A 14,468-nucleotide genomic window follows, 5' to 3' on the forward strand; every position below is an offset into this window, starting at 1 on the left:
CCACAATAAAAATTATGATTTATTACTACAGCTTCAGAAATTAAAATTCAAATATAATGCTATATTAAGCTGGAGCCTTTATGTTTTTCCAGAAGTTAAGATTTTATGCTAAGGAAAATAAATCTGGTAGTGTTTTGGTTCAACACTTGAAAAATAAGAGACCTAGACATAAAAGGAGGTACTTTTAAAAGGAGTTACACATGTAAATGTAACATACTATATCAAACATGGCTGCTAGTCTGTCACGCCTTCCAGCAGCTGTCCTGGCTCAGCAAGGCATGCCATATAAGAACCTCCCTCTCAGATCCCTTAGGGCATTTTCATGGAGTCACCTCAGCTCCTTGCTTTGGCCATCCTTGTGTTTATTCTTATTACATTGTGGCCTTCTTACCTTGCTTGTTCCTTGTGTGACCTTAGTTCCCTTCTCCCTTCACTTGCCATGTTCCTTGTATGTACTTTCACAACAAAGGCAAACAAATACATAGAATGATATATCAAACAATATAATGACAACTAAATTTTTATTTATCACAAATATCAAAATATACAAAAAATGTATTAATATTAATAGTGTATCCACTCACTATAGTCTAGAATAATTCACTTGCATTCACCATCACCACCATACACACTCACACATACACAACACATAAAAAGTATAATTCATAAAGGGAGTGCCTTCCAATATGTTTCGCCTCACAAACCTTCTTCAGGGGAAAGTCCACAAAACATAGCCCAATGTAGAAATAGTGGATACAATTCTATATTTCAAATCTTGATCATGGAACATATCTAAACTTGAAAGGAGACACACTTTATAACTTTAAGAGAAGAAACAATTCCTCATTGCTCTCATTCATATCACATCTCATGTCATCTCAATTTCTCTAAAAAACATGATTCACATAAATAATATATCATTTCCATTAATATTTAAAACCATAAATTAAAAACATTAAATTAAAAACAAAATCAATAAAGAAAAAACAAAACTCCTTGTTCTATACAAACTTGTTCTTCTCATCTATACATATTCAAGTGAAGCTAACACAATGACTCCACAGTATGTCCGAAATATATCAGGTATATAAAGAATCCTATAAATAGCCAAAAAGAATAACCAAAAAGAAATATATATACACTGCAAAAATAATCCACAAAAAAGATTGAAACCTACCAAAGCACAAACCCCAGCGTGGAAAAGATCACCACTACAGGATCACCATTTTAGGCGTGGATTTATCAAAATGCGTAAATATTTCATGTGATGGGAAAATGAGCATGTTTTATGGTAATAGGGAGTTTATTGCAATTTGCACTAAATACTTATGTGAAGAGCTAAGTTACCACAAATTGCAATCACCTTTTTGATAAGTGCCAGAATGTGGTATTTCCTACATACAACCACTGGGGGGGGGACCATGTGGGAGGGAGAGAGAGAGAGGGAGAGGGGGAGAGGGGGGGAGAGAGAGAGAGAGAGAGAGGGAGAGAGAGAGAGAGAAGCCATAATGCCCTGACCCTAGATACGTATTTATCTCTATGGGAGGCCCACCTAGTAACTTGAGGTGAGGTTTAGGTATCAGTGTAGGGGTTAGGGGCCACTTTGACATTCAATGTGAGACTTACAAACAGAACAGTGTTCTCTTGTGAACATTTGATGACCCTCGGAGTGAGGAAACTCACCTAAAGATGAAATTTGTGCAATGTTCTCTCAACCTAGCTTGATGGACGCTCTCTCTCTCTCTCTCTCTCAGTGGTTGCATGTAGGAAATACTGAAAATGTTGTAGCTAAAATCAGTGTTAAAGCCATGTGATAAGGATTCACAAAACAGTAAACCCAGCCCACACCTCATCTTCTTCAAATTTGCATTGCACTGTACAATATGGTGCTATCACATGCATTAAAGGCATTTTCACAAGCAAAAATGCCTTAGTGCATTTTGATAAATGAGGGGGTTAGTGTGTCAGATGATTCATATTGCCCAGTTGGGATATATATACAAACAGAGAACTAGTCAGTTAAAGATCCAATGCTCTTCAGCCCTTAATAGCATCTTATTAATATCTGCACCAAGACTATTGGTCATATGTTGAAGTAGAAGAAAATGAAGATCATCGACAGAATGTTGATATTGTTGCCAATGTTCCACATGTGGAACACTAGCAACACAATTATGAATGCTGCTGCAGTGCTCCATTATGCTTGTTTTGACCTTCTTAGTCATTTTGCCTAGATTTAATAAATTACAAGGACAAAGGATAATGTACAAAACCGCAGTAGTATCCCATGTCATTAGTGTCCTCAAAAAAAAAGGTCTTTTCTGAAACAGAATGTATAAAAGAATGAAGAGACAATGACAATTTGCAAACCACACTATTACATAGGACATATTCAACAGATAACACATCGTGTTCAAGAGGAGGATGCATGTCAGAATGAACTAAAATATCACATAAACTCTGATATCTCTTAAAAGAAAACATCATAGACCACTCAAGCCCAGTGAATTCCTGCACCAAATATCAATGTTTCTTAATCACACCAATAACATCACTCACTCGATTAGAAAAAGGCAATACACAAACTAAAGATGACAATGCATGTGCATTTTTTAGTCAGTAAAAGCTCCCAAATAATAAAACAGGCCCTTTTGTACACTTGGCGTACGTTGAGGATCACCCCTTTCCAAAAAGCTGCATGTTTTTTATAGTCGTCCATGGTAGAGCAAGCCCTCTGTATATTTTTAAGTTTTGTGAAAAATAAAAATTACTATTGTCTTTATATTGTTTGATATATCATTCTATATATTGATTTTTCCTAGAGTGGCCTGATTGGGCCTTCTTGGATTGTCCTGTCTTGTCCCTGTATGTTTATGCCCTTGTTCCTTGATCTTGAACCCTTGCTTGTATACCTTGACCTTGTTAATTGTTCCTGGATCCTTGCCTTGTTCTGTGTATTGCTTTTGCCCTGTCTTGGCTTTTTGCCTGCCTGGCTGCCTTGTCTGGCCTCTTGTCTGTGTTCCTTGTCTTCTCCTTTCTTGTTGGGGGCCTTTCCTGTCAATGTATATTCCATGTCCAATCTTGTCCAGACCAAGAACTCTAGTTGCTTCCTTTGTTTTACCTTGCTATGTTCCAATTCTGTTTCCTGTGGGCCTTTCAGTGACCCTTCTGTTTCCTTGTGGGTCTCCTAGTAACCCTTCTGTTCCTTTTGGGCTCCAGTGGCCTCCTGTTTCTTCTGAGTCTCTTCGTGCCTGCATCTTGTCCAGGCCATTCAGTGGCCTAGCTCTCCTGTGTGTCCTTACCCTGCACCTTGTTCTAGTCTTGCCCTGTCTTGTGTCCACTTATCTCTCTGTCATGATAGTGCCCTCCCTGTCCCAGGGAATAACCTGTTCCTTACTCATTACATCATCTCCATATTTGCGACGGTGGGAACCTAAGGCAGCGCAGGGAACCTATGGCACTTCAAGCTGAAGGAGCGCGACAAAGGGGCCTGCCCCTTTGTGAGTCCCTTCGTGCAGCTCCGAGTTTGAATTACAGTATTCTTATCACCAGTTATAATGGATCAGCCTACACAATCTATTATGAAGATCCCCGTACTTACTAAGCGAGGAAAATATGCATGGACAACTAACCCAGATATGCGCTTATTTTGGTTTCCCTTCTCTGTACCCTTTCTACTTCAACTACATATTTTTTGAGATGGGGCAACCGGAATTGCCCACAGTACTCTACATGCGGTCTCACCATAGAGTGATGCAAAGGTATTCTAATATCACCATTTTATTCTCCATTCCTTTATTTATAATTTCAATCATTCTGTTTGCTTTTTTTGACCACTGCTGCATACTGAGTTGAGGATATCAAAGTATTGTCAACAATGATGTTCAGATCTCTTTCCTGGGTGGTATCTTCTAGTATGACGGACCGACAAGCGCCTGCGGGGAGGGACCCCTTAACATGGCGCTTGCCGGCCGGTCGACCCCTCCCACCTTCCCCCCCCCCCCTGTTCCCCGCCCCGGGAGCGGCTTACCGTGCGCGTCCCGGGGCTCGGTGTCCAGGCGGCGGTGGGAGGAGTGCCACGGCGGGCCGGACGCGTCGGGAGGGCCGGGGCAGGCATCGGGGCGTGATGACGTCGCCGCGCAGGCGCGCGGTGACGTCATCACGCCAGTGCACAGCAGTGCGGGAATCTCGGCCCGAGGTCTCGCGAGACCTCGGGCCTCAAATACCGAGCGAGCGCTGGGCCAGGCCTTTTCGGCTGGCCAGCGCTCGCGTTTGGACGCGGCAGTTCGGCGGCGAGCAAGCGGCACGAACAGGGAGGCCTGCGGGAGAGCGGCAGCGCAAACAACCGGGCAGCAGCGACGGAAGTCGGGCCGGCGCCGACTGCGTTGAATTTCGAAGAGGGAGTGCGGCGAGCTTCCATTGCCGCCCCAGCACCCGGCGGCCACGCGGTAAATCAGTGAAAGCGATCGAGGGGCCTGGCGCTTGGGTTTTCGGAGGGCAACCGCGTCCATTGGAGACCACGTGGAGGGAGGACCGGAGGATCGCGGGGCCCAGGGAACATTTATAGTGGGCGAGCCAAGCAGTACAGAGGACCCTGAATAAACTTAAAAAAAAAAAAAAAAAAAGGGGAAGCGACAGGGAAGCGCGGCTAGCCTTCCCACAGCGCTGATCCCGGCTCCCAGCGGTTGGCAGGCCCGTGGGAGGTCCGTAGGCAGCTCGGTGCGTCCTCAGCACAGGCACATCCCAGCGCTGGCCGAGGAGCAGCAAATCAAAGTGCGGACCAGGCTTAGGAACAGGCCAGGAGGACGCCGAGGACACAAGCGTCCTGGACACAGCAGCTGAACTGTGAGTAACCTTGTTAATTCGCCGAACCGGGGTGCGTGAGACTGTAGAGCGGAGAGTGCCCGGGGAGGGACCCCCTTTAAGTGGAGGAGCATTTAAAGCGTGGGAGTGCTCCTTTTCCAAGCGGACCGGAACTTTAAGGCCGGGAAAAAACGTGGCAGCCGAGGAGATTTTGCAGGGGATACTCAAGTGAGGCTATTGCAAATGAGACTGTTGCACGCGAGCTTTTGCAAGTGAGACTTTTCCAAGTGAGACCGTTGCAAGTGAGACTGTTGCAAGTGAGACTTTTACAAGAGAGACTGTTGCAAGCGTGAATTTGCAAGTGAGACTTTTCCAAGTGGGAATTCTGCAAGCGAGACTTTTGCAAGCGAAATTGGCGAGTGGGACTGTTGCGAGGGACACTTTCGCAAGAGGGACTTTCGCAAGCAAGAGTTGGAGTTGCGGCGAAGCAGCGATGGCAGGAAGAGGAAAGAACGCAGTCCCTGCCCCAAGACAGGCAAGGGGGCGGAGTCGTCAGCAGAAGGCGGTCGAACCAAGGAAGGGGCCCGAGACAGGACCCGATCCCGCGGTCGAGGCGGGCGGACGTCGAGGAAAATGCCTTCGGACGGCCACAGTCAAGGCTCGAGAGTGGGAACAAACTCAAGCGGATAAAGAAAACAACAGACGGACCGGAAAAGCTGCAAAGGGACCGGCACCGGCAGCCGAAGGCAACACCGCGCCGGGAGAGGCTGCAGGCGCGATCGAGACGCAGCACGGGGCCGGCCGATACAGTGCGCCCCCATGGGGTTGGCCCTCGTGGCCTCCAATGGGGCCAGGCGGAGCGGGGGTGGCAGCACCGGCACAGCGGGCACAGGACGGCGGCCCTTACAGCTACAACGCATGGCAAGCGCAGATGTACCCACCATGGTGGCAGGTCCCGCCGCCATGGTACACTGCACCAGTAACCAGCGCAGGCGAGCAGACATCGGCCGGCGGAGCGAGGGGAGAGACGGCGAGAGACTCAGCGGCGGGGAATACCGCAAACATTACCACGGTGCAAGGGACACCTCGGGGCGAGGCCCCTAATGCCATCGAACAGACAGGGAGGACACCAGGCACAGCCGAGGCAGCACAAGAGGCGGGTGACGAGGGGACCGGAACCAGTGATGGAAGGACGGCATCGGCTGGCGGCACAAAAGGCAAGAGTGCAAAGAGAAAGAGACACGAAAGTGGCTCCTCGGGGCGATCCTCAGGGGAGGAGTCGGAGGAGAGTGAGGCGTCGGGGGGCTCGGCGGCCTCCCCTGCTCGAGACCTGGGGGCCGCCAATGCGACCGCAACAGCTCTGCCAAACATGGACGAGTTGCGGGAGAGCGTGCCGAGGGCATTGCGGAGCAAAATCCGCAAACGTGAATACATCGATATATTCACAATACTAGAGGGAAGAAAGGGTGCAGCGGAGAAAAGGAAGGGAAAGAAGAAGGAGGAGCAGAAAGGGGATGAGGTGAAGGTAGCTAGGAATATAACTAATTGGACAAGGGCATTCTTGAGGATGGTTAGTGTAATCGGGAGGGAGGACCCTTCACAGTACGCCCCGATGTTGAGTTATGCGGACTCAATTTTGGAAGCATATAAGGAGTATCAAGGGTGGTGTTGGCTGAACTACGATGAGAAGTTCAGGGACAGGATGGAGGACAACAAGAACTTGTCATGGGCAGCCCAAGACGTGGGGTTGTGGCTACGTCAGATGACTAGCAAGGTGATGGAGTCAGGGGCGGCACGCAAACCGTCGAGGCCATCCGGCGGACAGGCCGGTGCGGGTAGTTCCCATCGGGGCAACAGTGGTAACAGTAAGGTGTGCTGGCACTTTAACAAGGCGGGGTGCACCTTCCAGGATTGTCGGTTTAAACACGTATGCGCAGTATGTGCGGCACCACACTCGGCAGCGAGATGCCCAAGGAAGGGGCAGGGGTTTTCAGCCGGGAGTAATGGTAAAGGGAAGCAGTAGTGCAGAGGGTAAGGCGCCGTCCCCGGTGCGGCTATCCGCCATGGGGGAATGGCTGGAGAAATACCCGAAGCGAAGGGAGGCTCAGCAGTTGTGGGAGGGTTTTGCATATGGTTTCAGGATTCCATTTCAGGGTAGGATCACGGGCACGGGTTACACGAATTCAGCTTCAGCAGTTAGGCAAGCAGACATAGTACAAAGAAAGGTAGAGAAGGAAATCGAGTTAGGGAGGATGGCGGGTCCCTTTGCGGACCCGCCATTTACTAACATGATGTTGTCACCCTTGGCGGTAGTACCAAAAAAGGAACAGGGCGAGTTCAGGCTTATACAGAACCTGTCGTACCCGCCGGGGCGTTCCGTAAACGATGGTTTGCCAGAGGAGGCGTGCACAGTGCAATACGCCTCCTTCGACCAGGCCGTGGCGTTGGTACGGCGCTGCGGTGCGGGCGCGTTGATGGCAAAAGCGGACATTAAGTCGGCATTCAGACTGCTCCCGGTACACCCCGATAATTTTCCCATCCTAGGTTTTCACTTCCAGGGGTCATATTATTTCGACAAGTGCATGCCGATGGGGTGCTCAGTTTCTTGTGCATACTTTGAAATGTTTAGTACGTTTTTGCATTGGGTGTTACAGCAGAAGGTGGGGAATGTCAATGTGGCGCACTACCTTGACGATTTCTTATTTGTGGGGCCAGCTCACGCAGACACTTGTGCTAAAACCTTGTCTGCATTCCAAAGTATGGCCCACGATTTCGGGGTCCCGTTAGCCGGGGAAAAAACGGAGGGACCAGTGACCACATTATCATTCTTGGGGATCGAGCTGGACACACAGGCCATGACGTCGCGGCTCCCGCCAGACAAGTTGCACAAGTTACGGACCATGCTACGGGGGGCAGGGGCATCCAGTAAACTTACGTTGGGGGCCATTCAATCCATAATCGGGAGTTTAAATTTCGCTTGCCGCGTGATTCCGATGGGGAGGGCATTCCTGAGGCGTTTGGCCGACGTAACAAAGGGAGTTAAAAACCCGCGGCACCACATCAGGATCACGCGACCAATAAGGAAGGATATGGCGGTGTGGTTGGAATTCCTGGATAACTTTAATGGGGTATCCATATGGCAGGACGAGGCAGTGTCGAATCACGATCTAGACATATACACTGACGCATCGGGAGGATGGGGTTTTGGGGCTTACTGCCAGGGTGCATGGTGCGCCGCATCATGGCCGCCCGAATGGATACAGAGCGGATTGGTGAGGAACATCACATTCCTGGAGCTCTTCCCGATTCTCGTGGCTATCACGGTCTGGGCTCAGAGATTGGGTAACAAAAAGATAATATTTTGGTCGGACAATCTGGCAGTCGTGACAGTTATTAACAGGCAAGCGGCACACTGCTCCAAGGTGGCAGAACTACTGAGGGAGGTGGTACTACAAGGTCTGCGAATGAACACGACAATCCGGGCCAAGCACGTGCCTGGGGTTCACAATCAGGTGGCCGATGCGCTATCCCGAGCTAAGTGGGATCTCTTTCATCGACAGGTGCCAGAGGCAGACGCCGAAGGAGCCCCCATACCGAGCCGGTTATGGCTGATTGGAATGTAACCGAATGGGGACTGCTGAAGGCATCCGTTGCTCCAGCCACATGGAAGGCCTACTGTAAAGGGTTTGCCAGAGTACAGGCATTCTTGAAGGGGCAGGGTTGGCAAGGGGGCAGGGTAGAGGGCCGGCACCTGCAGCGATTCGTGGCTTGGGCGAAGGAGGAGGGTTTATCCAGGGGGGCGACGGTCAACCAGCTGGCGGGTTTCGCCTTCTTCACGAAGGCACAAGGCTGGGGGGACCCCCTCGATGACTTCATGGTCAAAAAGATGCTGGCAGGATGGGCCAGGACAGTTGTATGGGAGGGAGATAGGCGGCGGCCAATAACACACGAGATTTTAGTGCGCTTATGGCACGCAGCCGCGCAGGTATGTGCCGACGGGTCGAGGTGATATTGTTCAGGGCCGCCTTTTGTACGGCATTCTTCGCGGCCTTACGGGTTAGCGAATTGGTGGCTGCGTCCAAACAGGACACAGGACACGACGGCATATTACTGCACAATGTAGTAGTCGAGGGACAGGTAATCAGGCTAAGGGTACACAAATCAAAAACCGATCAGAGGGCAAAGGGGGCAGAGGTAAGGCTGTCACAGGTGACGTCACAGGTAACATGCCCTGTGAAGAACGTGTTAAATTTTCTGCGGATCAGACCGGAGGGGGGTCGCCATTTATTAATTCACGGGGACGGGGTACCACTCACTAAATTTCAATTTGCGGCAGTACTACGTAAGGGATTGGCCTCCATCGGGCTAAACCCGGGCGAATACGGTACCCGCTCGTTCCGAATCGGGGCGGCGACAAGCGCAGCCCAGGCGGGTTTACCCATGGAGGTCATACAAAAAATCGGGAGGTGGCGGTCGGCGGCGGCCAACAGATACGTTAGGCCGGGGGCTGTACACTTGGGTCACTAATCATACAATTCCTCTTGCCCGCAGGTCGCGGCCTATGGAGGAAGATAGTGTGGGTCATGGGACACTCCTTCGTGCATTGGGCGGCCAAGAGGGCCCGGGAGCGAACGTATGGAGCGCACCTGGGGATGGCACCAAGGGGAATCCTCCTGACATGGATGGGAATCCGTGGGATGAGATGGGAACAACTGATCCCGGAGGTGCGGAGCGGCCTGCGTACCCGCCAGAAGCCAGACGCCATAGTCATACACCTAGGGGGGAATGACCTGGGGGGGACGACGGCTAAACAGCTCATAGACAGCATAAAAAGGGATCTGCAGGAGATACGGGAGCTGACACAGGATACAATCATAATATGGTCCGAAATCATACCCAGGCTCAAATGGCAGGGTGACAGATTATGGGTCAGAGGGAGGAAGAAGGTGAACAGGCAGATCAAGATATGGGCTAAAACAACGGCGATAGTTACCATAAGGCACGAGTGGGCAGACGAGCCGTGCTCGGGCCTGTATAGAAAGGACCTGATTCACCTATCGGACGTGGGGTACGATATATTTAATAATGCAATGCAGGAGGCGCTGGAGCGTGCGCTGACCTAGTGGGGCCGCAGTAGGGGTGTTGGGGGGTCCGGGACAAGTGTACCACTGTCCCGGCCTGGTGGCGGGGGTACCCGAGTTAGGGGCCAGGAGGGGCCTGGGGGACACGGTGGACAAACCGGGTCCGAGAGGAAAGGAAGTGCGTAGAGGTGGGCGTGGGCTGCCCGGGGGGTGGCCCCTTGGCTTGGACATGGCGGAGGGCCGGGAAGATCGTATGGCGGACTGGCTAAAATGGCGGACGCCGGTACAAAGCCCGGTTCAGATATATTTGATAGACGCACTAATACTCGGGTACCGAAATGTTTGGTTTATATTAATTATTAATAAAAGCTGCGGCCTGTTTTCACCAATAATGGTATATGTGTGGTTATTTTATGGTCATCGGATAAGGGAGGGGGGGGACACGGGAGTGCCAGCTGCCAATGTTATGACGGACCGACAAGCGCCTGCGGGGAGGGACCCCTTAACATGGCGCTTGCCGGCCGGTCGACCCCTCCCACCTTCCCCCCCCCCTGTTCCCCGCCCCGGGAGCAGCTTACCGTGCGCGTCCTGGGGCTCGGTGTCCAGGTGGCGGTGGGAGGAGTGCCACGGCGGGCCGGACGCGTCGGGAGGGCCGGGGCAGGCATCGGGGCGTGATGACGTCGCCGCGCAGGCGCGCGGTGACGTCATCACGCCAGTGCACAGCAGTGCGGGAATCTCGGCCCGAGGTCTCGCGAGACCTCGGGCCTCAAATACCGAGCGAGCGCTGGGCCAGGCCTTTTCGGCTGGCCAGCGCTCGCGTTTCCACCCACCCACCCAACAGGAGTCACAACGAAAGGGGGAGGGGAGGCGTAGGAAGGGGCACAATAGTGCCAGATAGTCAGGAAACAATGTTAGCAAGAAACGTTACAGTTTGTAAATTTGTCGCAGCAAGTGGGGTGGCGGGGGTACCCGAGTTAGGGGCCAGGAGGGGCCTGGGGGCACGGTGGACAAACCGGGTCCGAGAGGAAAGGAAGTGCGTAGAGGTGGGTGTGGGCTGCCCGGGGGGTGGCCCCTTGGCTTGGACATGGCGGGGGGCCGGGAAGATCGTATGGCGGACTGGCTAAAATGGCGGACGCCGGTACAAAGCCCGGTTCAGATATATTTGATAGACGCACTAATACTCGGGTACCGAAATGTTTGGTTTATATTAATTATTAATAAAAGCTGCGGCCTGTTTTCACCAATAATGGTATATGTGTGGTTATTTTATGGTCATCGGATAAGGGAGGGGGGGGACACGGGAGTGCAAGCTGCCAATGTTATGGATTCTAACATTGTATAACTACAATATGGATTACTTTTCCCTATGTGCATCACTTTGCACGTGTGCACATTAAAGTTCATTGGCTATTTGGATGCCTAGTCACCCATTCAACCATGGTCCTCCTGCAATTTCTCACAATTTGCTTGTGATTTATCAACTTGTAATAATTTTGTGTAGTCTACAAATTTAATCATCTTATTCATTATTCCCTTTTCTAGATCATTTCAAATATATATTAAAAAGCGCCAGTCCCAGTACAGATCCCTGAGGCACTGCAGGGTTTACCCTGCTCCACTGAGAAAACTGATCATTTACTACTACTTTGTTTCCTATGTTTTAACCAGTTTGCAATCCATTATAGGCAATGCCTCCTTTCCTGTGACTTTTTAATTTTTCAGGATTCTCTGATGGGGGATTTTGTCAAATGCCTTCTGAAAATCCAGATGCACTATATCCACCAGCTCACCATTATCCACAATTTTTATCCTGTCAGAAAATTGTAGCAGACTTCTCTTGTGAAAATCCATACTGGCTGTGTCCCATTAAACCATGTCTTTCTATAAATTCTGTGATTGTATTCTTTAAAATTGTTTCTATGAATTTTCCTAGCACTGATGCCAGGCTCACCAGTCCATGGTTTCCTGGATCACTACTGGAGTCTTTTTTAAAGATCAGTGTCACATTGGCCATACTTAATCTTCAGGTACAAGAGACAATTTTAATGTTAGGTTACAAATTACTGATAATAGAAGTGCAATTTAATTTTTGAGTTCTTTCAGAACTCTGGGAGTAAATAATCTGGTGCAGGTGAATTGCCACTCTATCAATCTGCTCTATTACATCATCCAGGTTCACTATAATTTGTTTCAGTTTATCAGACTGAAGACTGCAGCACACGGACACAGTATTATTGACTTGATAGAGGTTTTATTTAGAAATTATGATAAACAGCACACAGCTCCTGACTTGTGCATTGCAGGTAATAGAACAGAAAGTTCACAATTGAGCAGAAAAGGGATAAAGCTTATTATCAATCCAAAATTACAGTCCAGGTCATTTTCACAGTAGATTCTTTCTGTAATGACACAATTGAGAACAAGACTTCACAATATAGTTTAACATTAATGCACTGCTTGGTAAGAACTCGTCATTTTTCCCTCTAAGTTGCATGCATGCATGGCCACGCATAACATTTTTGCCCCCGCGTTGGGAATGGATTGGGCAGGGATAAACCAAATTCCTGCTCGATCCGATCTGTGGAATCACACCTCCCTAGACCCTATCCCAGGCAGCAGGAATTGCATTTATCCAAACATCATCTTCTGCTGCCATAGGGCCAGACTCACAGCTATGACCTCAGCAGGCGATGACATTCAGATAAATACAACTCCTGCTGCTAACTATCCCTCAACTCATCAGGCTGCTATGGAGCCTATTCGCTATTGGGCAAAGAGAGGAAGAGATCGTGATAGTTACCTCCCACTGGCAGCTGAAGACAAGGTCCAGGCCCTGTGTGTGTCTGTGTGTGTGTGTGTGTGGCTGGGTGAGAGCCTGGGTGATGGGTGGTGACTGCCTTTATGTGTGTGTGTGGCTGGGTGAGAGCCTGGGTGGTGGGCTGGTGACTGCCTGTGTGTATGTGTGTGTGTGTGTGGTATGTGTAAAATTACCTGGGTATGGGGGTGAGACCCAGGCCATGTGTGTGTTGAGGGGAAGAGGGTGATTCATATGTGGGGGTTTGGATGACTACTTGGGTGGGTGAGATCCTGTTTACGTGTGGGTGAGAGACTGTGGGTGTGTGTGTTAGAGAGGCTGTATATTTGTGGGGGTTAAAAATCTGTGTGAGTATGGGGGTGGGTGAGTAAGAGGCTCTTTGAGTGTGTGTGTGTGTTGCTGGGTGAGTTCCTGTGGGTGGGGTTGTATGTGTGACTGCCTGTGTGTGGATATCTGCCTGTATATGTGGGGGGAGGGAAGAGCCTGTGTGTGTGCGTGGGTGTATGTTTATGTGTGTGGCTGGTTGAGAGTCTGTGTGTGTATGATTGCCAATATGTGGCTATGGATGGAGGAAGGAAGGGAAGAAGACAGGTGGAAAAAGAAAAAAACAGAAACAAAATAAGAGACCTTGTAAAAGGAATTGGGAAAAGACTGAGAAATGGAATGTGGCAAAAAACAAAAAGCCTGGGACCTACCAATTAGAAAAATAAGCTCAAATAAAGGTAAAAAAATGTATTTTGCATTTCTAGTGACTGGCATATGTTATATTTGGGCGTGTGCATTACATATTTTATATTTTGTTCTTTCTTCAGTATTTCACAGTTCAAAGTCTGTTTTTTTGGGCTTTACATTTTATTTTGTCTGTATGTTTTTCTTTCTAATATGTAGTCCCTTATTCTGTATTAGGTAAGGGTCAATCTGTGTTCTGCATGCATAACTGAGGTGCAGTATTTCTGCTGGCATGTAGTTTTTCTATTGGTCTATGTTCTGCTAACCCTAATAGGTGGTGAATTAGTGTTCTAGGGTATGATATAATATTTTCATTGCTGCTATATCATAGATAAGGCTGCTGCTGTTTGAGCCCTGAGGGATTTGTGTTACTCTCAAAGTGTTTGACACTGAAAGGTTTGCAGTTACTGAGATGAGTGTGTGTATGGAAGAAGTGGAGAATTGAGTGAGTGTGCATGTGTGTGATAGTCTGGCCTGCCCAAATTATGGGCTGTTGTCCTAGAGCTGTAGTTACCACTGCTGGAAGTACTGCATGGCTTTCTGCCTGCCTTGCTCTGTTCTGATGAGACATGAATAAGAGAATGAGAATACAGGCACATCTTGAGGATGAAACTTGAATGGCCCTTGAACCAAAAGGATGTTCTGCTGCCCTTGGAAACAGGGCTAGTGGGAGCATTAGGCAGAATAGGAGGCTGCCTAGGACACTGGAAGTGGACGGGGGCCATGGGCAGAATTTTTGAAAGCTGTGAATGAGGGTGAAGAGGTATGGAGTTGGGAAAGGTTGTGGCATGTGTACGGAGCTTTGGAGGTTTGTAGTGTGCAATCTGCAGGGGTTCAATTTGGAGAAGAGATTGAGAGAGAGAGAGATGCTGTTACATCATCGCTGCCTAGGGTGGCTGCAGACCCTTGCTGGAATGCGGGGATATTCCCCATTTCTGTCCTATACAGATCATTTTCTAGTCCTCTTCATCTTTATCAAGAAATGGAGGGGAATTGATGAGGGAGATAAAACAAGAGAAGGGTTGTAAGAAGACAAAGAA

This window comes from Rhinatrema bivittatum, chromosome 1 (genome assembly GCF_901001135.1).
Source record: "Rhinatrema bivittatum chromosome 1, aRhiBiv1.1, whole genome shotgun sequence".
NCBI lineage: Eukaryota > Metazoa > Chordata > Amphibia > Gymnophiona > Rhinatrematidae > Rhinatrema > Rhinatrema bivittatum.